At 42.3% G+C, this 26,764-nt stretch overlaps 1 long non-coding RNA gene across 2 annotated transcripts in view; it reads left to right on the top strand.

Annotated features, from left to right (window-relative positions):
* Window positions 1-26,764, top strand: part of LOC115030878 — a 58,960-nt gene that overhangs the window by 24,659 nt on the left and 7,537 nt on the right. Inside the window, exon 3 of one of the 2 annotated variants that reach the window (XR_003836461.1) lies at window positions 8,027-8,075. This is a non-coding gene — a long non-coding RNA (uncharacterized LOC115030878). Of the gene's footprint in view, window positions 1-8,026; window positions 8,265-26,764 lie in introns of those variants that run through there. The other variant, XR_003836460.1, reaches the window with a different exon arrangement.

Raw genomic sequence — 26,764 nt, 5'->3', positions numbered from 1 at the left:
CTGTCCTGTTGCCCTGGCCAGAACGAGCTTCCCATGTAGACCTGAACAGATGGTCACTTTCAGCGATGGTCAGCTTCCTGGGGCATTGCTGTTGGTTTGTTTTGAAACGAACCCAGGTGCTCTTCCATTCCAGGCAAACATTCCACCACTGAACTAGACCTCTAGCCCCCGTTTCTGTTTTTCATAATTTCTTTAAAAAAAAAATCTCATTAGAGCAAGCAATTTTCCCTGGGCAACAAATATGACAGACTATCAATCTGTATGGCCTCTCTTGCATTTCACGAAGCACAATGAACTTAATATCCTTAAAAGAAAACGAGAAAGTCTGGTAAGCGAAGTTTGCCGTGTATTGTAAGAAACTAACTGTGCATTGGGAGACGATTATATTTTTTTAACTTTGAGATTTGGGCAAAGCACGCTCTGAATGATTGTGAGCCCCTATTTATTTTAAAAAGAAGTTCCGGGAGAAGAATTTTGTTAGTATGATACTCAGTCATACTTCATACTAAGATGTTCTTTTGAACGTAATCTGTTTCATGTAATGCTCAGAACACCTCTACCTACCAGGCATTGCACACAGAATACTCATTTTATAGACACACATAAAGTTAGGTGACTTGCTGATCTTTTTTGTCACACAGACTTTAATCATTCAGCCAGAATTAGAACCTTTTTGCCATTAACTGCATAAGATGGCCTTCCCGGTGCATCCGGTCAGTGCTGAATCTTAAATCCAAGTCATGGCGTCTCGGGATCTCACTGAACAGCCACTAGCACCTAGAGTTTACTGTTGCTTGAACATTAGCCAAGGAAGGACTATTCACACAAATCTGGGACAACTAAAGTGCTCACAGTAGAGTTGACAGGAAGTCCCTGGACCAAAGGGTTAACAGGGCAGACTGACTACACATCGGAGAAGAAAAGTGCCTAACTTTGCTTTTGGCCGTAGATTCTCATGTGGCTTCAGCTTCGCTCTGTAATTCACTGGACTGATTTGCTGACATTTACTTTATTATTCTCTACTTGGAAAGCGTGCTGGTTGTAGCTTTGTGCCTTTCCTTGACTTGTGCCGAAATTTTGTAACACATTCTACGATGCATTGAAAACTGAAGTATGAATATGTCGGTCTGCATTGTTTCCAAATAAAATACATTTCCCCTGATTTTAGGAAGCTTAGATAATCAGTGTCTTGTACCACAGGCTGCTCAGGGAGGCCTCCTCAGCCTGCCTCTGAGCAGTCAGCGAGCACCCCGCTGAGTCGAATTTGAATTTGCCATCAACAATTCATCACAAGGCTGGAACTAGCCCTGGGTTGTTAGGACTCTTTCTCTTGGCTGTCACAAATGTTGATTAAAGTTCTGTTTGGCTTCCTCTCAATGGTTGGCCAACTTTGGAAGTGCTATGCCTGCTCTTCAGCTGGGGATGACAGTTAAAATATTATAGACCAGAAATATGTTTTACTCTCTATATGTAGAGGGCATTTCTTTTTCAGGGGGAAGGTTTTCCTGTTGGCCTGTGCTGTTATTTGCAATAACTCAGATGGTTGTTGCCCTCTCAGTGGTCTTGTTGTTGTTTTGTTTGTGTGTTTTTACAGGGATGTTGGAGATTTTAACTCAAACCCACTGAACCATCACCCGTCCCCTACTGCTAAAATATAATTGAATGCAATTTTTTAAGATATAGAATTTAGTATCAGCTGGCTTTTTAATCTTCACAATGCTATTTCCTCATTTTGCAAGTGAGCATGCAGGCCTCTGAAAAATAGACTCACTGGAGGTCACACAGCTCTTACTGAAAGGGCTGCGATTCAAACTCAGCTTGCTCTGTGAGCCCCAGGATTAACCCGTGCTGCACTTTATTCCTCTTGACAAATCTTGATCTTAGGGCTCAGAACTATTTCTTCTGTCTTTTCCAAGGTGGTCTGCATCTCTGTAGATGAGCACAAATGTAAGGTCACGCAAGAGAGGCGAAAAGGGTAAGGCCCGAGGACATGAAAGCATTTTGGAAACCCTGATTCTGCCACCTGTGGCTGTGAGTTTTCTGAAGAGAAAGAAGTCAGGCTAGATTTTTCTGGCTTGAGGTACTTGAGACAGCCATGGGTTGTCGGAAATAGCAGTTTCTTTTATTTCTGTTTGGAGAATAGTCTTCCAGATAGAGCCTTCCTCACTGAGACTGAAGAGCCAGCCAACTCATTAAGGCTTCAGCTGGAAAGAAAATTATCCAACGTTTTGGAATTAACTGCATGTTCCTTGGGTTAGTGGTTTAGAACTAATTGGACCCAGAACTCGTGTAGTGGGGGACACAGCGTTCTCCTGGCGACAACTGAAAACAGATTGAGACCGCCCCTTTCGTCCCCATGCTTACCTGCTAGTGTGACAGACAGGCTGAATCCCATGGCCTGTGAAGGGCAACCATGTACATGCTATTTGTCCTAATCATTATCCTCTTGCTCACGTTCTGGCATTTTCTGCCAGCTCTACTTGCCAGGGATTATCCGCTGGCTCTCTGCCTTTCAACCCGGAAGCGCCAGGTGTTGCGCACACATGTGGGCCTGGGCTTCTGCCGTGGGAGCTGCGATGCTCATCTGCTAGTGCGCCAGGACAATTTCCAGTGGGGTAAAGATCAAGAAGAAAGGCAGCCAAGGATCTCTGTGCATCAGGGCTAGACCCTCTGACCAGATCCAGGCCTGTGTTGAGACCAGTTAAAGGGTTCAAAAATCTAGGGGAATAAAGGTCCCATTACACTCTCTTGCATCTCACAGACATGTTGGCTGACAGTTACCACTTTGGACGACACCAGGAGTGGTATCTCTTAATTTGTGAGACTCATGTCTCTGCGCTCAGCAACGCTTAAACAGCTGCACAATCTGGAACTGGTATTGTTTGGTTATTAAAAGGCTTACTTTGGCAATTAGCAAGTTCTGTGTCCACAGTGGTGCAGAGAAAAGTTAGCTCCTTTTCATCTTGAAGGAGTTCCAACACAGGGTGGACCACATTCCACAGATTTCACTAACAAGAGAGATCCCAGCCATCATGGCTTCTTTGTATATTGTTGCTGGCAGGTGGGAAAATATCTTGGAGATATTTTTTTTTAAAATAACATATTCATGGTAAACATTTGATTGTTGTATATGATCTCCTAATAAGAAAAGGACGGCAGATGAAATAAGAGTTACTCTCCCAGGATAACTATTAAATATTTATGCAGCATGCAGCAAATAGTCCACGTGAAGATACATCTTGATAAGTCAGCAGCACAATTTATCTTTAAAACACTTTACAGAAATGAACCGTTGGGCTGGAGTCACGACTTAACGGTTAAGAGCATTGGCTGCTCTTCCCAAGGACCCAGGATCTGTTACCAGCACCCACATGGCATGACAGCTCACAACCATTTGTAACCTTAGTTAGTTCCAGGGACTCCAATACCCTCTTCTGGCCTCTGAGTGCAATGTACACACATGGTACACAGACATAAATGCTAGCAAACACCCATACACATAAAATAAAATGACTAAATCTCAAAACATTAAAAGACCCTAGAGCTATTAATTTCCTCACTCTTTTCACAATAAAGCAAATATTGACCCTACCCTGCTACTTGAATATCAACTTAGTCTTATTTAAACAATCTGAAGTTTAAATGTAATTTCAATTCTCCTTGATGTCTTCCTAGTCATAGGTTTATTGATGACTCCCCTTCTCGACCCCCTGGTAAGTGCCTCTCCCAGAGAACATACACAGTCTAGTATGCTTGGTTCTTCATAATTCCAGAGTCCATTTGTAACTCTCCAAGACTATGGTTCAATTGGGAACACAGAGATCTCTGTGGCTGTAGACGAGTAAACAACCCCCATTACACATGAGTCATTAGAAGGGAAGTTATGATTGAACCCAATAGAAATGACTGCTATGATTTAATGAGACCACCCAGCATTTTCCCTGCTGATAGATTTGCCGTGTACTTACGTGAGGTGACATTGTGGCCAGTAGATCATCTTTAGTCTTAAAGTTCAGGCCTCCCTTCTATTTTCTAGCCCCCTTCCACACTTCATCCGATTTTTCGTTTTGTACAGATGCAATAGATCAATGAGTCAGACATCATTGGTTCTTTTTAACTACACAGAGAGTGAGCAGTTGGTATTCTCAAATACACTCTTCAATTGCAGTAGGGCTGGAAGTGTAGGACCTCCAAGCCTCCTGGACTACTTGCTATTTCTTCAAAGGCAGATCTGACCATGGAAGTCTTGATTACCATATAAAAATATCTCCCTAGAGTTTTCAAAACACAGACGAAACTCCTTAGCACAGGGGCAGAAATTCATTCCAAAGCTCTCAACTGTGCTTTATCATTAAAGATAAAGAGAAACAACCAAACCCTGAAATACCCTAACAAGAAGAAATCTGCAGAAAAGCATCCAGCTTTTGAAAGACATTTTCCCTGGTCTTTCTATCTCAGTCTGCTGCAGCCATGATGAATTACCTGTGCTCCTAAAGTTGCTCTGGCCATTTAGTGTGCCCTCAGTTGAGTAAGCCCTGTTTCACTCCCTAGAACACCAGCCTCCAGCGGTGCTCAGTTCTCAGTGCTTGACATGCAAGGGTGAGAGGTGTTCTCAGAGGAGTTCTGTACAAATGCCTACTCTATCTATCTATCTATCTATCTATCTATCTATCTATCTATCTATCTATCTATCTATCTATCTATCTATCTATTATTGTACCTGGAATGTGTCTTTGGAATTATTTACCACGCTGTAATCTCTGGGAGGACAGCAGTTATTGTAAAGCCTCTGGAGTCTGGTCTTGAACTTGACCCAAGATGCTCAGCAAGTGGTTGAAGTTTCTATACCAAAGAACTCGTAGTGCAGTTTTAAGTTTTCCCCTTCCTGCCTGCCTTCCCAACTCAGGCCTTGGGGTGGTAAAAGGAGACTTGTGGGCTCTCTTTGACTCCTGTGGTGGAAGGGCCAGTAGCACCCTAATACAGCATCCCCACCAACCCATTTTGGTGGGTGAAAGCTGTGATGGTTTGTATATGCTTGGCCCAGGGGGTGGCACTATTAGGATGTGTGGGCTTGTTGGAGTAGGTGTGTCACTGTGGATGTGGGCTTTAAGACCCTCATCCTAACTGCCTGGAAGCCAGTATTCAGCTAGCAGCCTTCAGATGAAGATGTACAACTTTCAGCTCCTCCTGCCTGTATCATGCCTGCCTGGATGCTGCCATGCTCCTGCCTCGATGACAATGGACTGAACCCCTGAACCTGTAAGCCAGCCCCAATTAAATGTTGTCCCTATAATGTTATCATGGTGTCTGTTCACAGCAGTTAAACCCTAGCTATGACAAAAGCAAATCAGAATGCCAGCAAAAAGGGATAATGGAAATTTGACATAGATCCCCTCCTGTGAGGGGGATCTTTCTAAGCCAAGAAGATTCTATTATGGCTTTCTTGCTGACATTCCTGCATTGATTCTGCGATGGAGGGAGGAAGCAGCACCAAGAACTAGCAGAGGGGATACATTGGGAAGCAGGCAGGGGAGCAGGGGGTGGAGGGCATGTCGGGAAGCAGGTAGGAAAGCCTCTGCCTGAGGACCAATGGCAGTTGACACCAGGCCTCCTTCTCAAATTCTTTAAGTGTAACTGGACCCCAGACCTTAACAGAATTGAAACCATGATGGAAGTACCATTCAGGCCTTGGAACCTGGCACATAGGCAGCACCACCTGTCAAAAGGAGAACAAAGACCTAGTCCATTAAAGTCCGTAGTTTTGGGAAAGTCCCTAAATATATTAACCTTGATTTTTGGCTTCTGAAGTTCTACTTCTGGCTGACTGAGGTTGGCCAATCCAGGATGTGGTTGTGCTTATAAGCTCACCAGTTGCTAGCTGGCTGATCAAGACTTTTGACTTAAACCTGTGTTAGAGTAGTCTACACTGGTGGATAACCACGACATAAGGGGTGAGGAATTAGTGGTTTCTCAATGATTTGATTAACCCACAGAAGATTCCCGTTGATAAGAATGTTACTTGACAGGTGTCCCTTGAATTCAAATGAGACCCTGTGAAAATTAGAGCCAGCTTCCTCAGTGCACTTTGCTGTCACTGAATATGATTTAATCTATGGTGGTTAAAGATGACTAGTCCTGCCTGGAGTCGTGTGAAGAACAATCTGAGGACTCATGAGTGCATGTGTGTGCACTAGGATGGACTCTATGGTTGAACTACAGAACCAGCTTGAATTCTTCCATTTCTTATTGTGTAATTTGGTTTCCTTTACAAAGCTCCCTTGGTCCTCATCTGCATGCAGTTTATATGGTGGCCAAATGGTTGTAAACCTCTCTTTGGGTTTCTCTTCATGCAACAATAGAAAGGGTGACTTTCTCAAGCCTTTTTGGCCTACATAGGCTTAGCCTAAAGATCTATTTTCTGTCTGTGCTTGGCATTTTCACGAGGTTGCCGGTTTTTTTTTTTTTTTTTGTGTGTGTGTGTGTGTGTGTGTGTGTGTGTGTAGCCATGACATTTGTGTGTGTGATTGAGGCTGGACTGTTCAAGGTGGCTTGGATGGGCTATTCTCTCCACAAGAGAGAGGAGGTGTTGCTCACCCTAGCATGGCGGTTGGATTTCTCACAGTGTACTTTGGGGTTCCCAAAAGCATCAGTGTGAAAACTTGTGGGCTTTCCTAAGGCATAGGGCTAGATCATTCAACAGAGAGTTCAGTTGTTACATTCTAGAGGGTACAGGCAGACATAGGGACATCTGGATCCAGTGTGGGAGAGAACTGCACATAGGATTGTGACAAAGTAAGTATTTCTTTGGGGGTCATTATTGATAACTTGCTGTCCACACAATACTTTGGTACCTTTTTTGACATCCACCATTAACTGCACACATTTTGTAAAGCAATAAAAAACAACGACATATTTGACTCTAGATGTGACTTTCATCACTGTCACATGACTCTGACTCATTAAGTCAGTGTTGGTGTCTGATATTGGGACCAAGTTGTGGCTCCTAAGTCACAAGCTTATGTTCTGTCCGCCTTCATTATCTAGAATCTTCTAGGCTCATCGTTGGGTAACTGCACCTTTATATGAACTGTTTTTTCCAGTGAAAAGGCTTAAAATGAAATCTGATTTTTCTCAGGAGGTATATCTGCATTTACTTATATACCTGTTTATTAAGAGGCAACAAAACTTCTTTGAAAAAAATGGAAGTTTTGGGCTAGTAAATGGCTTAGTGGATAAAAGTGCTTGACACACAGCATGATGACTTGAATTTGATCCCTGGAAGATGGAGGTGGAAGGAGAGAACTAACCCCTGAAGGTTGTCCTCTGTCCTACACAAGGGTGCCAGAGCATTTACATTGTGTGTACATACACACATATGTATGTACATGCATACATACATACACACACAGGCTCATAGCAAATGAAGTAAGATGGAAACGTGTGTAATAATTCTGTTCAACATTGAAAACAAAGACATACCTATAAAACAATTTCTGTTTGTTTGTTTTAATCTCAGGACTTTAATAATAATATTTAATAGGACCAACTAGGTCAAAAGTAAACACATATACTTTGCATTTGGAATAAATCCCTCACTGGTAGACTGCCTAGCATGCACAAGATCCCCAGCTCTATAAAGAGAAAAAAAGTTACCGTCAGCTTTGGCACATAGTAGGTATTCAGGTATTCAATGAGTAAATGATAATAAATAACTTCAAAGATAAACATTCCAAACTTGCTTATATTTTTTCAACATGCTTTAGGTGTCAGTTCCTTCCTGCCACCATGTGCATGAGATCTAACCCAGGTCGTAAGCCCTGCTCACAAGCACCTTTATTTGCTAAGCCTCTCAACATATCTCTTTTTTCCCCCCCAACAAGAAACGGATGGTAATAACCTTTACTCTAGCATTTTAATTTCAGACACAAGTGTTTAACCTTTCAGACTTGCTTAAAAATGCAAAGTAGGCACTAATAAGTCATCATTTCATTAGTGAATTAAAACATTGTTTTTTTTTTTCCCTTAGTGCTTGCTTCTGCTTAATAATGGAAAAAGCCATCTCATCCACAGCTACGGTAACTCTCCAGTCAATTCCTATCAGTCTGGCCTGGAATCAGAAATGGCAGACATCTTCCAGCAGGACAAATGCAATGGCAGGAAAGGTCTAAAAACTGCAAACAATTTGGAGACAATTTGAATACTTGGTTAAGGACAATTTTATTTTTATTTTTATTTTTGTCAAGGACAATTAAAATTGGCTGGGATCCCACACACTCTTGCTTTTTTTTTTCTTTATTTTCATTTCAAATGTTATCCCCTTTCCTGGTCCCCCCACCCCCGGAAAATCCCCTATTCCATCCCCCCTTACCCTGCTCACCAACCCTCCCAACCCCTCTTCCTTGTCCTGGAATTCCCCTACACTGAGTTATCGAGAGCCTTCACAGGACCAAGGGCTTCTTCTTCCATTGATGTCTGACAAGGTCATCTTCGGCTAAATATACGGCTGGAGCCATGGGTCCTTCCATGTGTACTCTTTGGTTGGTGGTTTAGTCCCTGGGAGCTCTAGGGGTTCTACTTGTTTCATGTTGTTGTTCCACATATGGGGCTGCAAACCCCTTCAACTCCTTCAGTCCTTTCTCTAGCTTCTCCATTAGTGACCCTGTATTCAGTCCAATGGTTGACTGCAAGCATCCACCTCTGTATTTGTCAGGCACTGGCAGAGACTCTCAGCAGACAGCTCTATCAGGTTCCTGTCAGCAAGCTCTTGTTGACATCCACAATAGTGTCTGAGTTTGGAAACTGTATATGGGATGGATCCCCAGCCAGGACAGTCTCTGGATGGCCTTTCCTCCAGTCTCTGTTCCACACTTTGTCTCTATATCTCCCCCCATGGGTATTTTTCCCCCTTCTAAGAAAGACCAAAATATCCACACTTTTGTCTTCCTTCTTCTTGAGATTCATGTGATCTGTGAATTGTATCTTGGGTATTCAGAGCTTTTGGGCTAATATCCACTTATCAGTGAGTTCATACCATGTGTGTTCTTTTGTGATTGGGTTACCACATTCAGGACGATATTTTCTAATTCCATCCATTTGTCTAAGAATTTCATGAAGTCATTGTTTTTTGTTTTTTTTCTTTTTTTATTCTTGCTTCTTTTTAAAGAGGAGTCTTCAATCAGTTGGAGTACAGAAATGCTTTGTGTGTGTGTGTGTCACAAAGTATCTGTTTGGCATTCCACTCTCCTTCTGAGTAGAGTTTATTATTGATATAATTTATCTATATTATCATTATATATCACTAGATGAATACTTTAATTAAATACATTTGTATAGACTGCAGGAGGGTCTGTATCATTTGTGGTAGAGTATGCCCATGATAGTTAGTTTATATGTCACCCTGATGGGCCTCCAGTGTACCCAGACATCTGGGAAAACTATTTCACTCTGTAAAGTGTTTTTTGGAGGAGATCACTATTTGAGTCAGGATACAGAGGAAAGCCAATTAACTCTCGTCCAATGTTGAAAACCCACATATAACAAAACAGAGGAGAACTTCACCTACCTGACTTCTTGGGTGGACATCAGTCTTCACCTGGAAATGACTGTGGCTTCTCCTGGTCCATCGACTTGCTGACAGGATCATTGGACTTCCTAGTTTTCCTAGTTGCAATTCATACTCATCTCTACCTCCGTCTCTATCTCTGTTATTTCTATCTCTGGTTCTGTCTCTATGGTGTCTATTGTTTTGTTTATGTGGAGAATCCACAACTAATACAATATTCCTTAGGGTATCTGTCTGGTCTGTAGTCGTTACTTTTTATTTGGCAACTGTCTGCTATTCTGAATTGATGTATCCTACCAACATTCTGTTTTATATGTCTCCACTTCTCAGTGACAGTTTTATATAGATTGCTTTTCATATAACTACACTTGAATATTAGAAATTCAGGTCAACATGCATCATTGTAATGTAAATTATATCAGTAAGTTGTCATGTGATTTTAACCTGTTAAAGGTCAACTTTGGGGAAGAGAGGGATCCCTGTTGATCTCCTCTAACCCCACCTCCCTGTCGTGGTCAGGGTGACTCCATTGTCCAGGAGAAGGAAACAACAAACAGCAAAAGGATAAGGGCATTAAAAGCATCGAGTCCCTGAGAACAGCTAGGAGGTAAAACATTTCCAGCAGCCTTTACTATCACTTACCTTATGGCATAGAACGGAAGCTGGAAGCTCATCCACAGAGAGAAAGCTCAATTGAGAAGCCACCTGACTGTTCAAGGTCCCCAGTGAAATCCTGATGAATATCCTAAGACCCTGATTTGCTGTTACCTTTGTTTGTTTTCCTGATCATGCTACTCCAGGTGTCCCTGTGGGATGTTCTGAACTGCTGGTTTGATGCTGTTTGGCTCCCTCTCTGTTGTATCTATCTATCTATCTATCTATCTATCTATCTATCTATCTATCTATCTATCTATCTATCTATCTATCTACTTGCTATTTGTTCTTTAATTGTTGCTTGTTATTTGTTCAACAAACCTACTCAAAATCAAAGGTTTAGCTGTCATAGATCATTCTTCAGGTTATTCAGAACATCCATTTGGCATGGGGAATGGTGGTTGGCTACTTTTTTGTTTTCTTTCTGTGATCAAGAGGCAGAAAAACTTGGTCTATGAAGAGAGTAAAAAAGGGGGCTCCTGACCCACTTTTCACTCATATTCCCATATATTGTTAGTGTCTGGAAGCTTCCCTGCCCAGTTCTGTATCTCTTTCCAACCATCACTATCTCATTGGTTATCACTGCTGGCTTGACTCAACTTCTATGAGCTCAGTTGCCTACCTGATATGCTGGCCCTGCTTCTTATGCTTCTTTAACTTGTGAGCTAATTAGAACCGAGAAAAAGAAAGAGTGGAAACCCAGGCAGACATGGCTCATTGAGTGGGAGTCATAAAAATTCCCTTGGAGAACTTCTCATCTCACTTCTTTTTTTTTTTTTTTTTTTCGAGACAGGGTTTCTCTGTGTAGCCCTGGCTGTCCTGGAACTCACTTTGTAGACCAGGCTGGCCTCGAACTCAGAAATCCGCCTGCCTCTGCCTCCCGAGTGCTGGGATTAAAGGCATGCGCCACCACGCCCGGCTCTCATCTCACTTCTATTCCTAATATCACACACACACACACACACACACACACACACTCACTGAGTTCAATCAGTGTTGCCCATATTTGCATGTGCTTATGACTGACCACTTAAGATTGGATTCTTGTTCCTGAAAAGACAAAAACAGAATGAACAAACAAACAAAAAAACCACCCCAAAGTGGTTCTCCTTTCTGCAGCAGCCGTTGTTTATCTGTAGATCTTTACCTAGAGGTGGGGCCTTGTGATATTTTTCTAAATCCATGTTGGTCTGTTGATTGATTGTGGGCTTTGCACATCTAGTGCTGGCAATCAAATATATATATATATATATATATATATATATATATGTATATATATAATTATTTCATTTATTTACATTCCAGTTGTTGCCCTCCCCTACCCGGTTTCCCCTCCCACAGTTCCTCATCCCATTCCTCCTCCCTCTTGCTTCCAAGAAGGTGATCCCCGTAAGCCTCCCCTTCCCCTGTGACTTCAAGTCTCTTGAAGATAAAACACATATTCTCTCACTGAGGCCAGACCTTTGCCATATATGTGTCGGGGGCCTTGGACCAGCCTGTGTATGTTCCTGGTTGGTGGCTCAGTCTTTGGTAGTTCCCTGGGGTCTGGGTTAGTTGAGATTGCTGGCCTTCCTATGGAGTTGCTCTTCCCTTCAGCTTCTTCAGTCCTTCCCCTAATTCAACCACAGGGGTCCTGACTTCAGTTCAATGGTTGGTGAAAGTGTCTGCATCTCTCAGTCAGGTACTGGTAGGGTCTCTCAGAGGACAGCCATGCTAGGCTCTTGTCTGTAAGCACATCATGGCATCAGTAATAGTTTCAGGGCTTGGTGCCTGTCCCACCATGAGATGGATCCCCAGTTGGACCTGTCATTGGACTGCCTTTCCTTCAGTCTCTTCTACATTTTTGTCCCTGCAGTTCTTTTAGATAGGAACAATTCTGGGTCAGAAATTTTGACAGTAGGTTAGTAACCCTGTTCCTCCACTTGAGACCTTGTCTATCTATTGGAAGTGGATTCTACAAGTTCCCTCTTCCCAATGTTGGGCATTTTGGCTAAGATCACCCCCATTGAGTCCTGATAGTCTTTCACCTCCTGGGTCTCTGGTATTTTCTACAGGGTCCACCTCTCCCCCACCCCCAGCTGCTTATTTCTGTCCATTCTCCTGGCCCTCTGGGCTTCTCTTCTGTTCCTCTTCTCCCTTACCTGATCCTGTTCCCCTTTCCCTCCTTCCCATCCCCTTTTCCACTCAGGTCTCTCCTTCCCTTTGCCTCCTGTGATTATTTTCTTCTTCCTTTTAAGTGGGATTGAAGCATCTTCCCTTGGGCCTTTCTGCTTGTTTCACTTCTTATGGTCTGTGGGTTGTATCCCAATGGCTCAGGCTCTAAGATCAACTACAAAGCTTCTGCAAGGCAAAAGACACTGTCAATAGGATAAATCAGGAACCTACAGATTGGGAAAAAAAAAAACTTCACTAACCCTATATGTGATAAAGGGCCAATGTCCATAATATATAAAGAACTTCAGAAGGTAGCCTCCAAAAAAACCCAAATAACCCAATTTAAAAATGGGCTACAGAGCTAAACAGAATTCATAACAGAAGAATGTCAAATGGATGAGAAGCACTTAAAGAAATGTTCAAAGTCCTTAGTGATCACAGAAATGCAAATCAAAACAACCTGAGATTCCACCTCACACCAATCAGAATGGCTAAAACCAAAAATGCAGGTGACAGCAGATGCTGGTGAGGATGTGGAGAAAGAGGAACAGTCTTCCATTGCTGGTGGGGTTCAACCACTTTGGAAATCAATCTGGCAGTTCCTCAGAAAATTGGAAATGGTTCTACCTGAAGACCCACCAATATCACTCTTGGGCATACACCCAAAAAATACCCCACAAAACCACTAGGACATGTGCTCCACTATGTTCATAACAACTTTTTTTTGTAATAGCCAGAAGCTGAAAACAACCCAGATATCCCTCAACCGAAGAATGGACATAGAAAATGTGGTTCAGGATCAAAGAACTCCACATAAAACTAGAGACACTGAACTTTATAGAGGAGAAAGTGGGGAAAAGCCTCAAAGATATGGGCACAGGGAAAAATTCCTAAACAAAACAGCAATAGCGTGTGCTGTAAGAATCAAGAAATCAACAAATGGAACCTCATAAAATTGCAAAGCTTCTGTAAGGCAAAAGACACTGTCAATAAGACAAAAAGACCATCAACAGACTGGGAAAGGATTTTTACCAATCCTAAATCTGATAGGGGACTGATATCCAATATATAAAAAGAACTCAAAAAGCTGGATTCCAGAAATTCAAATAATCCCATTAAAAATGGGGTACAGAGCTAAACAAAGAATTCTCAACTGAGGAATACCGAATGGCTGAGAAGCACTTGAAAAAAATGTCCAACAGGAAATGGAAATCAAAACAACCCTGAGATTCCACCTCACACTAGTCAGAATGGCTAGGATCAAAAATTCAGGTGACAGCAGATGCTGGCGAGGATGTAGAGAAAGAGGAACACTCCTCTATTGCTGGTGGGATTGCAAGCTTGTACAACTACTCTGGAAATCAGTTTGGTGGTTCCTCAGAAAACTGGACATAGTACTACCTGAAGATCCAGCAATACCTCTCCTGGGCATATATCCAGAAAATGTTCCAACCGATAAGAAGGACACATGTTCCACTATGCTCATAGCAGCCTTATTTATAATAGCCAGAAGCTGAAAAGAACCCAGATGTCCCTCAACAGAGGAATGGATACAGAAAATGTGATACATTTACACAATGGAATACCACTTAGCTATTTAAAACAATGAATATATGAATTTCTTAGGCAGATGGATGTATCTGGAGGATATCATCCTGAGTGAGGTAACCCAATCACAAAAGAAGTCACTTGATATGCACTCACTGATAAGTGGATATTAGCCCCAAAACTTAGAATATCCAAGATACAATTTGCAAAACACAAGAAAATCACGAAGAGGGAAGACCAATGCGTGGATACTTCATTCCTCCCTAGAATAAGGAACAAAATACCCATGGAAGGAGTAACAGAGATAAAGTTTGGAGCTAAGACAAAAGGATGGACCATCCAGAGACTACCCCACCTGGGGGTCCATCCTATAATCAGCCACCAAATGCAGACACTATTGCATATGCCAGCAAGATTTTGCTGAAAGGACCCTGATATAGCTGTCTCTTGTGAGGCTATGACAGTGCCTGGCAAATACAGAAGTGGATGTGCACAGTCATCTATAGAATGGAACACAGGGCCCCCAATAGATGAGCTAGAGAAAGTACCCAAGGAGCTGAAGGGGTCCACAACCCTATAGATGGAACAACAATATGAACTAACAGGTACCCCCAGAGCTCGTGTCTCTAGCTGCATATATAGCAGAAGATGGCCTAGTCAGCCATCACTGGGAAGAGAGGCCCCTTGGTCTTGTAAGCTTTATATGCCCCAGTACAGGGGAACACCAGGGCCAAGAAGTAGGAGTGGGTGGGTAGGGGAGCAGGGCGGGGGGGGGCGGTATAAGGAACTTTTGGGATAGCATTTGAAATGTAAATGAAGAAAATATCTAATAAAAAATTCAAAAAAAAAAAAAGAAAATGTGGTTCATGTACACAATGGAATAGTATTCAGCTTTTAAAAATGAGGACATTATAAGTTTTGCAGGCAAATGAATGGAACTAGAAAATATCATCCTGAGTGAGGCAACTCAGACCCAAAAGGACATGCATGGTGTGTACTCACTGATAAGTGGATATTAGCTAAAAAGTACAGAATAGCTAGGCAATCATATTCTGAGAGGTCATGAGCACAACATCCATGCCCTGTTCAGAGGAAGCTATTATACAGCAGTCATTTCAGTCCTGGGACTATTACAATACAACAGCCTCTCTCCCCAGCACATGCACACAGTTCTGCCATGTTACCTGTGCCTTAAATGCAGGGCTTATATTATAGATATCGTATTTGTTCTGAGTATCCCACAGTTTCATATTATCTGTAGTTTGACTGGCTGTGGATCTTTCTCATAGTCTCTGTTGAAAGAAGCTTCTCTGATCAGATGTGAGAGCTGCAGTCATCTGTGGGCATAAGGATGAGGATTGAGAAGGCAGCTGGAAACTTCATTGCTTTAGTGTTATGGCAGTTGTAGATTCTCCCCTCTGGCCATAGGTTCTTAGCTAGGCTTATAGTTCCATGCATATATTTCCTCCAGGTGAGTGGACTTTGATTATAGTTAGATGGCTGTTGTCTCCAAGATACAAGGCACATTGAAGGATATCTTGCCATTCTTTTCAGTTTTATTGATAGCTTTCATCCCTTAGCTCCTTGCATAGCACCTTCTGACACTGTGAGAGCTAGTGTGTGTAGTCTAAGCAATAGGATCCCACTTTGATGTTCTAGCAGGCAGCAAAGAGCTATGACAATACTTATATTGTTTTGGGAATCTTTTGGAATTCCCTAACCAATGATTCAAAGGGAAGTACCCCTTGCCCAGCACTGGGGTTTTTGTTAGATTGTCTGTGGTTTGTGGAGGGGAACATATTGTCCTAACATGTGGGGTAACTGCATTAAAACTACATACATATTTTTGCACGTATATATGTATTTTAAAGTAAGCTTTTAAAATAATAGATTTCTTAGTGACTTTCCACATCTTCTGTCCTAGTTAGGGTTACTATTGCTGTGATGGAACACCATGACTAAGGCAGTTTGGGGAGGAACGAGCTTAATTGACTTACACTTCCATATTACTGAAGGAAGTCAGCATAGGAACTCAAACAAGGAAGGAACATGGAGGCAGAAACTGATACAGAGGTCATGAAGGAGTACTGGTTATTGGCTTGTTCATTGTAGATTGCTCGACGTGCTTTCTTAGAGAACTTAGGACTACCAGCTCAGGGATAGCGTCACCCACAATGGGCTGGGTCCTTCTCCATTAATCTCTGATTAGGAAAATGCCTTACAGCTGGACTCTATGGAGGCATTTTCTCAACTGAGGTTCTCTCCTTTCAGATGACTCTAGTTTGTGTCAAGTTGACATAAAACTAGCCAGGGCACCTCCTTAGTATTAGTCATCTCTCTTCCTTTCCTATTCTTCTATATTACCCTCCTGCTCCCTTCCAAATTAAGTACTGTCCCATTCCCCCCCTCCTAGTTCTTGCTATATGTCCTGCAATTCTTCTCTAGAACTGTTTCTCCCAGTTTCTCACGCCTCCAACCCCCATTCCCACCAAACAATCCCTTCCTACTTTCCTAGCTTCCATGGTTACCCCAGGTTACACATTGAGACCTTAAGATCTGTATCTAGCACCCTAAAGTGAGAAAGAACATGTAGCATTTACCTTTCTGGATTTGAGTTATTCCAACCAGGATATTTTCCAATTCCATCCATTTATCTGTGAATTCTATGTTCATACAGCTGAAGAAAAAGTCATTGTGTATGTATACTACAGTGCTACCATCTGTTCAGCTGATGGACACCTGGGCCGTTGAAGCTAATGTTTTTAAGTAATAGCCTGAGATGTTGCAGGACCACCCATATTAAAGAAACATTGATCACGCTAGTGTGCATTGTTCATCTCAGTTCTGAAATACCCATTTGTTGGTCAACAGAGATCACGATTGTACCTCAAAAGTTTCTCCGTAGCTTATTTGACCTTGAGAATGACCAATTAAACCTGTGCTTCTCCTGAATTAAAGTATTGTTCGGTAATTGTGAGCATGTATACAAATTCTTCTAAAGTATGAAAGAGGCATGAAACTCAGTAAGTGAGAATAATTGCGGTTGTTACCTTGGGATTAAATAAAGTAGGCATTTGAACCTGGAACTTCATGAATATTAGATAAAAGGTTTTAGATTTTGAAGTAAAAAGCTGAAGACTGTATTTCTAGTGTTCCTATGGGATTCTTCCCACACACTACTTAAGAGTCGTCATTATTTTCCACACTTATCTGCATGGAAAAGCAATGTAATGGGCATGGAGAAACAAAGCATCGTGGCTCTCACCAGCATCTGAAGACATCCCTGCCATGTAACGCCCAGAGCAGGGCTACTGGAGGTGATGGTGTAATGACCAAATGAGAATAGAATTTTGGCATCACAACCCCAACACTAATTTAAAGCAGCAAGGTCCTCAGTGCTGTGCTTAGCCAGCCCTCTCTTGGCCTCCGTAGACGTGCGGGAAGGGAAAGACAGGAGGTTCATGAAAGTAGCTCTATTTCCTACGTCACAGCTTGGTTATGTGGTGCACCATGTTTAACTGGAGGCTTTTTAAAAAAAGCGAATGTTGCCATATAATGAATACCAAATAAAACTGATAGGATCCTGATTAATTTTTAATAGGCAGAAGTTGTGTGCTGCATGTAATAATATTGAAATTAATACATAATTAAAGGAGATTTGTACAGAATAGTTCACTTGAGAGTTGAATGGTACAGAACAAAGCTGGTCATCTCCAAATGTGACTCACAGCACGGCAGTTTGGAGACATAAGTGAGACTGAGTTTCCTGAGGTAGAGTCACACTTACCAGAGGCCATTAGGAAATCTCCGGGAACTCTGACCAGAGCCAAAGCCTTCATGCTAGTTTATAGGAGGTGGCTTGGGACACTAACCAGGACAAAGTCAGCCATGTAACAGACTTCCCTGTCGCATCTCTCCTGTATTCACACTGGCTAGTGAGTTTTTTAGGTAGGGAAGCAGACTATGAATCCTACTGCTTAAATATAGCTTGAGTTTGTTATATCATTACTAGTAAATGGGGCAATGGCATCTTCCAGATGATAACCTGCAGCTCTGCCTCAATGGCTCACGAGTGGCCACGCTGCTTCAGAGTAGGGAGAGGACACTTGTGAGTTCCACAAGAAAGGTGTTTTAGGGAACAGCTTATGTCCCCTCTTTTGCCATGGCTCCCATTTTTTTCCTCCCACAATTTTTAGTTCATGAAAGCCGGATGGGGTTGATCTCACTCTGGCGTCAGGAACAGGCTCACGGTTTCCAGCTAGCTGTTCTGAAGGCTGCATTCACCCGTTCCCTGTGACTTGTTTAGGGATGAGCATGTTACCCAAACTGGCCCACATTGTCTATAAAGCTCAAGCTTAGTTTCAATTAACACTCTGGGAGAGAAACCTTTCTTTCCACAACTTTAGAGCTGAAAAGAGACAGATCTGGAAGTGAAGGTTGTGCTAAGGCACAGCCATCTACAGAAGAAGCACAAACAGAGAAGACAGATTATTTTAAGCACAGAAGCACAGAGGAAAGCTACCATAGAGAAACCATCTTCTAAAAGGTAGGTCCCTAGCTGTATCGGTTAGTTTTATGTCAACTTGACACAAGCTACAGTCATCAGGGAAGAGGGAGCCTCAATTAGTCGGCCATCAGTGGATAGAGAGGCCCATTGGTCGTGCAAACTTCATATGCCTCAGTACAGGGGAATACTAGGGCCAAGAAGTGGGAGTGGGTGGGTAGGGGAGTGGGTGGGGGACTTTTGGGATAGTATTGGAAATGTAAATGAAATAAATACCCAATTAAAAAAAAAAAGAAAATGCCCTTGTAAGATGTGGCTGTAGACAAGCTGGTAGGGCATTTTCTTAATTAGTGACTGATGGGGGATGGCCACCACTTTGGGTGGTGCCATCCCTGGCCTGTACAGCAGAGTGAGCAATCCACGAGGAGCAAGCCAGTACGCAGTGAGTGCTGCATACTGGCTTGCTCCTCATGGCATCTGCATCAGCTCCTGCCTCCAGGTTCCTGTCCTGCTTGAGTTCCTGTCCCGACTTCTTTCCATGGTAAACTGATATGGATGCATAAGCTGAGTCAACGCTCCGGTCACGATGCTTCATCACAGCATAGTAACTAAGACACACAGGATTGGTTAGTGCTGCCTAAATAACACAGGCTGGGGCTGTGCTTGCAGTCTGTCTCTGCCTTGACTTTTCAGTAACAGCCAATAAATCTCCTCGTCTTTTTTTGTCCAATCTAGTTTGAGTTAGAACTTCTATTACTGCAACTCAAAGATCCAGACTAACACAGCATTCTCAGAAGTCTGAGCCCCCTCTGTAATATTTATGAGTGAGAATTGTATGATTAATGAGAACGTATTAGGAGCTCATGACAGGGGCTCTCAGACGGCGCAGCAGTTAGGAGTGTGTAACGCTTTTGCAGAGGAGCGAAGTTCAGTTCCATGTCCTCTGCATACTCAGTGCTCACAGACAACCACTTGTAATTCTAGGTCCAGAGGATCTGATGCCCTGGAATCTGATGCCCCATTCTGTCTGCTTGCAGCACCTGTATTTCTGTGTAACACATGTAACCCAAAATACAAATTTATCTTAAAAAAACCTCAGGACACTCCTGGGTACACTGACAGTTTGTTGTTGGAATGACTCAAGGTCCCTTCTTCTCTGTGATCTTGGAAACTGGGGAGGAGGAGGTGGATATAAAGTTGGAGAAAATGATGACTCAGCAGTTCCACTCTTCTAGTTGCCCCCTCAGGAAAGGTTCTCCACACCAAAGCGTCCTGAGCTATAAGGAATGCTCGCATCCGTCAAGGATCTTGGAAAAGGCAGATAAGGAGTCAACAAGTCTAGGAAAGGGGTTGTGATTCTGTTTCTAATAAGTTTCTAGCTGGTCTGTATTTTACTGGTTTAAGGACAAAATTCCTGATTGGTAAGCAACTAGGAACTATGTAGCATCATCATCATCAATCATACAACGAAAGAAAGATGGAGAGAAGAAGGAGGATGATGGAGAGACAGATTTTTTTTCAAAGAATGATGATATTTCTTTGAAATATCAGAGAATGGAAGTGAGAATATTGGCATTAATCTCTGAACATATTCACTGTGTGTGTATGAGTGTATGTGTCTGTGTATGTGCATGTGTGTGTGTGCATGTGCATATGTGTATGTGTGTATGTGTGTATGTGTGTGTATGTGAGTGTATGTATACACACTGTGCTCAGAGGATAACTTTCCAGGTCCTGCCTCTCTTTCCAATATATGGGTTTAACTCAAGTCATCTGGTGTGGCAGCAAGCTCTGTTGGCCACTGAGTCATCTCCTAGTCTTTGGGAATTGAGATGAGGTGAAGTCTCTAAGGGCACTAGGATCATTTTGTACTTTGAAATGATGATCATTGGCACCAGGTTGAGATGGAAAAGTTGCTGTACAGATGCTTTTGTGGAAATGATTTTTATGCAAGGTCAAAGTGTTGGCAGTCTGTCACGACAGTGATTATCCCGATTGACCCCAGGCTTTACCTATGCTCAGGCTGAAACAGTGCCTCCATTTTCATTCTGCCAGTGCTTACACATTTCCATCTTTATCACCGTCCCTCAGCCTCTATCCAGGGTCTAGGCAAAACACCCAAATTCTTCAGGAGACTTTAAGAATGATTTTCAACAGGTTATTCTTTTCATCTTGCCCACCTTGTTTGATGACAAAGCATTTGTTTACTTCAGAATCTGAAACAACTCACCTAGCTTATTTTTAGAAACTAAACCAGAAACTCCTTCTTACATCCTTAAATTCAATTTTAAAAATTTTCTAGAAGACAAAGCACTTCTAATAGATGATCAAAAGCCAGTTCTGTCCTAACCAAATTGAGACACACAGGGTCTTCCTTTCCCTTCAGGCAACTGTGAACATCAATATAGATTTTTCCAGACCAACCACTATGTGCTCTTGGAGGAGCCAAAACTATTAGAGTTTCAGAGAAACACACCAGGAGTCAGTCCTTTATTTAATAAAGAAAAAGTATCAGTTCTGAACCTCCAAGATTTTCTTTTTAACCTTTCTTTCTAAAATGACAGATAATGATAAGAAGGACTCCACATCGGCACTGAGAGAACTCAGAGAGAGGGCTTGAGCGTTTTCTGGGATGTGGAAGGCAATGAGGGAGACCTAAGAAAAGTGAAGGGGAGATGGAGTCTTCACTGCAGTACAAAGGAAAGGGCCCTGGAAGGGAGAGAACAAACCCAGAGGGACCTGGGCCATGACCCCTGTCTGTCTGTCTATCTATCTATCTATCTATCTATCTATCTATCTATCTATCTATCTATCTATCTATCTATCTATCTGTTTACTATCAATCTATTAGTTTTTGAGATTATAATTACAAGATTTCTCCCTTCCCTTTCTTCCATGCAAACCCTTCCATATACCCCTTCCCATTCCCTTTCAAATTCATGGCCTCTTTTTTCACTAATTGTTATCGCATGCATATATATATATGTGTGTGTGCGTATGTATATATTACATATTATGGACAACCAATCTGTGTGCTTTTTCATTACCTCTCCTGTTCCCAGCCTTTCTTGGTTGCCTGCAGTTCTGTGTAGTGTGTAGTATGTAGTATCAAAGCTTTTCCTGTCCATTTTGCTAACTCTATTTTTGTCCTTGTTGGTAAGAATTCTGATATGACTAGGAGACACAATCTCACAGCAAAGTCCTTAATCCTTGGGTTTTTATAATCTTCCCTCCTCCTCCTCCTCCTCTTCCTCCTTTCCCTGAGTCTTAGGTGAAGGAGTGTTTTTAGTTGTATCCATTGGGAGTGGACGGGGCTCCACATTTCTGCATTTTGATTGGTTGTGGTTTTCTGGAGTGGTCTCTGTTGCAAAGAGGCGTTTTCTTTGTGAGGGATGAAGACTAAATTTATCTGTGTGTATAAGGACAAATGGTTATAGATTACTGTTAGGGGTTATGGTGGATTAGTAAATTAGAGGTTGTAGATTTTCCTCCAGTAGCTATGATGTCATTGTCACTGAGTAGTTGGCTAGGTTTGCATTACCAGGCATGGATTCCCTCCTGTTGAGCAAGACTTACATCCAAGTAGAGAGCTGTTGGTTACCCCCAAGGAATGCCCGAAATACAGTGTACCTGTAAGGTTGTCATTTCATGTTGGCCAGGATCTTGTTTTGTGAACCTGGCAGACTGGTGACCAGTTGGCACTTAAAAGGAAAAGTCAGTAATGATATTGTGTGAGCACACGTATGTGTGTGTGCATGTGTGTGTATAGGCATGTATGTATATGCATGTGTATGTGCATGCATTTGCATGTGTGTGTTTGTGAGTGTGTGTGCAGCTGTGTGTGAGAAGAACACTTTGAGTCAGCACCAATACTTTCTCAGAAGGAAAGTTAAAAGAGACAATGCTGCAATATTTAGGCTTCAGAAATCTGCCTCTTAGAATTATTAGAATAAGATACAAACTTGATTAGTATTCCTGCTGGGCCTTTTGTTTAACTTTCGGCAAAGGGTTTTATTTCCCTGAAATATGATTCCAATATGATGATCATAAGCCTCAGTTAATTCTGAGACATTTCCCTTCACTTATGAAAAAGGGCTCATCAGCAGTCCCTGCCGAAAACTCATTAAAATACCTTTTAAGCTCTACTTTAAGGCCATTTTAGCATCCGCTGAAGTGTTAATTAGGAAGCAGCGGTTCCCTCTTTCCCTGCTGAAACCATCTCAGGTAGCATCTCGGGCTTGGCAGCTCTGCTGACTGTTCTGTTCTCAGAGTTAACTTTTAACGGACACATGGCTCTAGCTTCACTTTGTCGTGTTTTCGTTAATCATTAGTTTTTCAATTTCTGATTAACTTAATTTCTGCCACTTATTAATTTATTGCGATGCTATTGACATTCTCCCCAGTTAAAGTAGATTGCCACCAAAGTGAGTGCCACAGAAAATATATGTATACACTCATAGCACCAACCTTTGCTATTCATTGAGTTCCACTTTCCCAAAAGTACAAAGTCCCCCTGTTTTTATTATTATTTCTTGGAAGACACTCAGCAAAATCACTCAGCCCTTGTCTTCAAGAAAATGCACAGAGGAAAATTTAAGTTTTAATTTGCATTTGAGGGAGTTAAGTTGAAGAGGACACAGGAACCCTAGCTTCTTGTTTAGATTTTGAATATTTCCATAGCAAGTCAGAGACCAATATGAAGCTAGAGGTTTTAAATGTGGTCTTGCTTCAGAATTACACTGTAGGATTAAGGCCCCGTAACCTTAGTGTGTCAAGACCCCTAGGTATCCTGAAAGCTATTCTCTCAGGTCTTTGGTGGTAGAGATAAATAGAAATAATGAGGTCCAACATATTTATCTGTATTAATTTAATCCAGGCAAAATGGTGCAGGTGCATCTCAGGAGTATGCTCTATAGCTAGAGATAGACCTCAAGCCAACAGATATTAACTCAGTAGACGCTAGGATCTTGCTATGACAAGAATGATCAGTGAATCTCTGGAACAAAAGAGCAGTTCCCTTCCTCTTCCTTTTTGTCTGCTTCTTCCTGTTCTTCCATCTTTTCTCCACTCCCCACCATTCTTAGAGGTAGGGTCCCTCCTTTTCTAGCTAAGGATGCTATAAAACGCTTCAATGGAGCATGGTACCCTAGGGTTCAGGCTTATAAGTCAGACTCTTCATCTGTGTAAGGGGATCTCGAAGAGGCAATAGTTTCCCATCTCTCCTAGTGACTCCCACATTGGACTCATCCATGTGTTCTGTTGGTTCATCCGCTGGCTAGTTCTGAGGCACGTGACTTTCTCCGGGCCCATAGCCACTTCCCTACTTCACCGTGTATTCTAGACACTTTCTCTACCTACAGTCTTGCTAGGACTCATTCATCTCACAACAATCATCTTTAAAAGTACAAGCTCCCCCATGGGCTTTCTGATTCTATAAGGTGAACCCCAAATACATGGATGTATGAGTATATGAGCAACACTCAATGGATAAGAGAGAGAGAGAGGAAGAGGCGAGGGAAGGGGAGATGGAGGAGAGAGAATAACAATAACAATTAGAGAAGAGGTCTCTAATTCTCGAGGGAGAGGAAGTTCATGGGAGGGGTTGGGGGGCTGGAGGGGCACAGAGGAACTGAAGCAGTGTAAGTATGACATTCTCAAACAGTTTCTAAGTTAAAAAGTACAAATCCGGTGGCACCGGACCTCTGCAGTAAGCATTCCCTGCTTCTGTGTGGTTTTAAAATGTAAGCAAGCTTCCTCTCTGGGATTGAGAGTCTTGTTGAGCTACCTCACCCGTGGTGTCCTTTCTGCGTGTCCATCTAGTCATTCTGTTTATCCTCCCCAGTCCTTCATGCTTATCCTCCTATCTTGGACGCCTGACTCCAAGTCTCTGCAAGGCTGTTTCCCTCGTGATTTCTAGGCTTTAGTTTATCTACCACTCCCCACAGATGTTTCCCTCATCACCAGGGATTACAACTCTTCACTTAACTATTTTCCTTTACAGCAATGAATCTATGCATAATCTTCCCACCCATTTAAGTTATTCCTGTCTTTTCTGCCTGGATGCCACACTCTTTGAGGAGTTCGCCCTATTTATTTGGTTTGCTGCCTGCTGTACCCTCAAGGCTTAGTGCAACCTCAGCCCACGCTCAGAAGTCAGTTATTAAGTAAATGAATATGTGGAAAAAGGCTCGTTAAGTGCTAATGTAATGCCTGGCACATAGTAGGAGTCAAGTATATGCTAGGCAATTGTGTACTGGCTATACTAATAAAGCGAGTCTTTAGTAGTATTGGAAAGACACCAAGTGTAGATCTTGACATGTTGAATTGTCCACCATGATTTATTGATGCCTAGCACTTTGCTCGTGTAATGAACATGGAAAAATGGCTACTCATTATGTATGTGTTTGTCAGCATGTATGTATTTGGGGTTCCCTAGCTGTTGAGCTGAACCGTCAAATCTTCTTATTGATATTATTTAGATATTTAAATCTCAAACTACCAACTGTTGTTCTCCATGTAGAGAAACATGAGACAAGTGAGCATGTTGTTACAAGGATTCGCTTTGTTCCACAAAGCAAGCCACTGAATAGATCTTATCACTGAAAGCATCATTAACTCACACACCATCAGTTTGCTTTTCCTACATGAGACAACATCAATCTCGCTTGTGCTTGCATGTTTGTCCTCCTATAACTGGGACATGGACCAAAAAATTTAGAATCAGAGAAAAGAGAAAAAAAAAACCCTTAAATATAAGGGCTGCAATTGGCAGAGTTTTCATTCTGGGTGCAGCTGCATCTTCTCTTGAGACAAACCAGTGCCACATCTCCTACTGGCTCCCCCGGCAAAGAGGCTAGCACAGGGAAGATGGTCAACTCATGTTTCTTAAAGGAAAGGAAGCACAAATCAATGCCAATGCCTTATGCACAGCCCAAGAACAAACAACGTGGGGTCCAAGCTTTTGAGAGTGGGATTCAGGCCATTACCACTTTGCTTACTAGGTGTGTAACATTGGGTAAGTTACTTAACTTCTCTGGCCTAAGGGTCTAAAACTGTAACTTGGAAGAATATTGCTAATTTTGTTGCACAGGATTGATGTGCTGAAAAACAGGAAACAAGATAGCTAATTGAATGAAGTCAATTATTTTTATTTTCTTCCCCTTCACTTGGTCTTGGAAAATGCCTTGCTTCCAACTTTCTGATGTTTTCAACCCTTCAAGTCATACAGGTGGCTGACGGATGTCAATTCCTCACAGACTGTTGGGTTGAAGGCCTCAGCTGGCTACTGTTGCTTAAAGAGCTCCTACATCCCAGGCTACCCTGGCCTCTGTGGAGATTACTCATAGTATGGTGATTTGCTTCACCACAGTGAGCAAGCAGTAAGGCAGGGAGAAACATGAAGCCTTTATCTTTTGTGATGCAGTCTCCAAAGTGGTGTGTGCCACCACCTTTGGCAGAGTCTATTCCTTAAAAGGAAGTTGGTAGGTTAAGCATGAGAAGATCATGCCAGGGCACAGCATTGCACATTACTGTGATTCACATTGGTACTTCCCACTGCAGACTTGCGATGGTGAAAAGATAGAGGCATGTTCAAGGGAAAAGCCCCCCAAATAAGCTAAGCCATGAAGAAATGAGTAAAAATTGACTAGAAATTACACATTTTTTTTTAATGCAATGCAGGTTTGATGGTGAGGTGCTCATTTGTATCCTCATGTGCCCAGGCTTGTCTTGAGTTTGTTATGTAGCTGAGTATAACTTTGATTTCTTTACCCTCTGGCTTCTAAATCCCAGGTGCTGGTATTATGAGAACAATCCCTGGTTAAGGTCAAAAAGAGTAAATCTTACAGGTCTGTTGAACAACACGCTACTTATAGCTAATTATATGGTGTTGTAGACTTAATAAATTCTTAGGATAGTGTATTAGCTACTTTTATATTGTTGAGACAAAATCCCAAGGCCAAAGTAATGTATAGAAGGAAAGGATTTATCTGGACTAAGGGTTCCAGAGGGTGAGCATCCATCACCCTCATGGCAGGGAAGGCTGGCAGCAGGCAGGCCTGTTAATTGGAGCAACGAGCTGAGAGAGCTCACATCTTAAACTGCGAGCAGAAAGTGGAGAGAACAAAGTGGGAATGGCACACGGCCTTTACACCTCGAAGTCCATCCCTAATCACCCACTTTGTCCCACCAGGCTCCACCTGCTAAGCCTGGCCAAAGAGCGCCACCAACTGGGAAGCAACTATTCAAACACCCAAGCCTGTGGGTGACATTCCAATTCAAATATGAAGTCATTTGTTAAGTGTTCTTGTTTCCTTACAGTTCTGAGGGCTGAGCCCAGGTCC

This window comes from Mus caroli, chromosome 4 (genome assembly GCF_900094665.2).
Source record: "Mus caroli chromosome 4, CAROLI_EIJ_v1.1, whole genome shotgun sequence".
Taxonomy (NCBI): Eukaryota; Metazoa; Chordata; class Mammalia; order Rodentia; family Muridae; genus Mus; species Mus caroli.
This window is presented reverse-complemented; position numbering and strand designations above follow the sequence as displayed.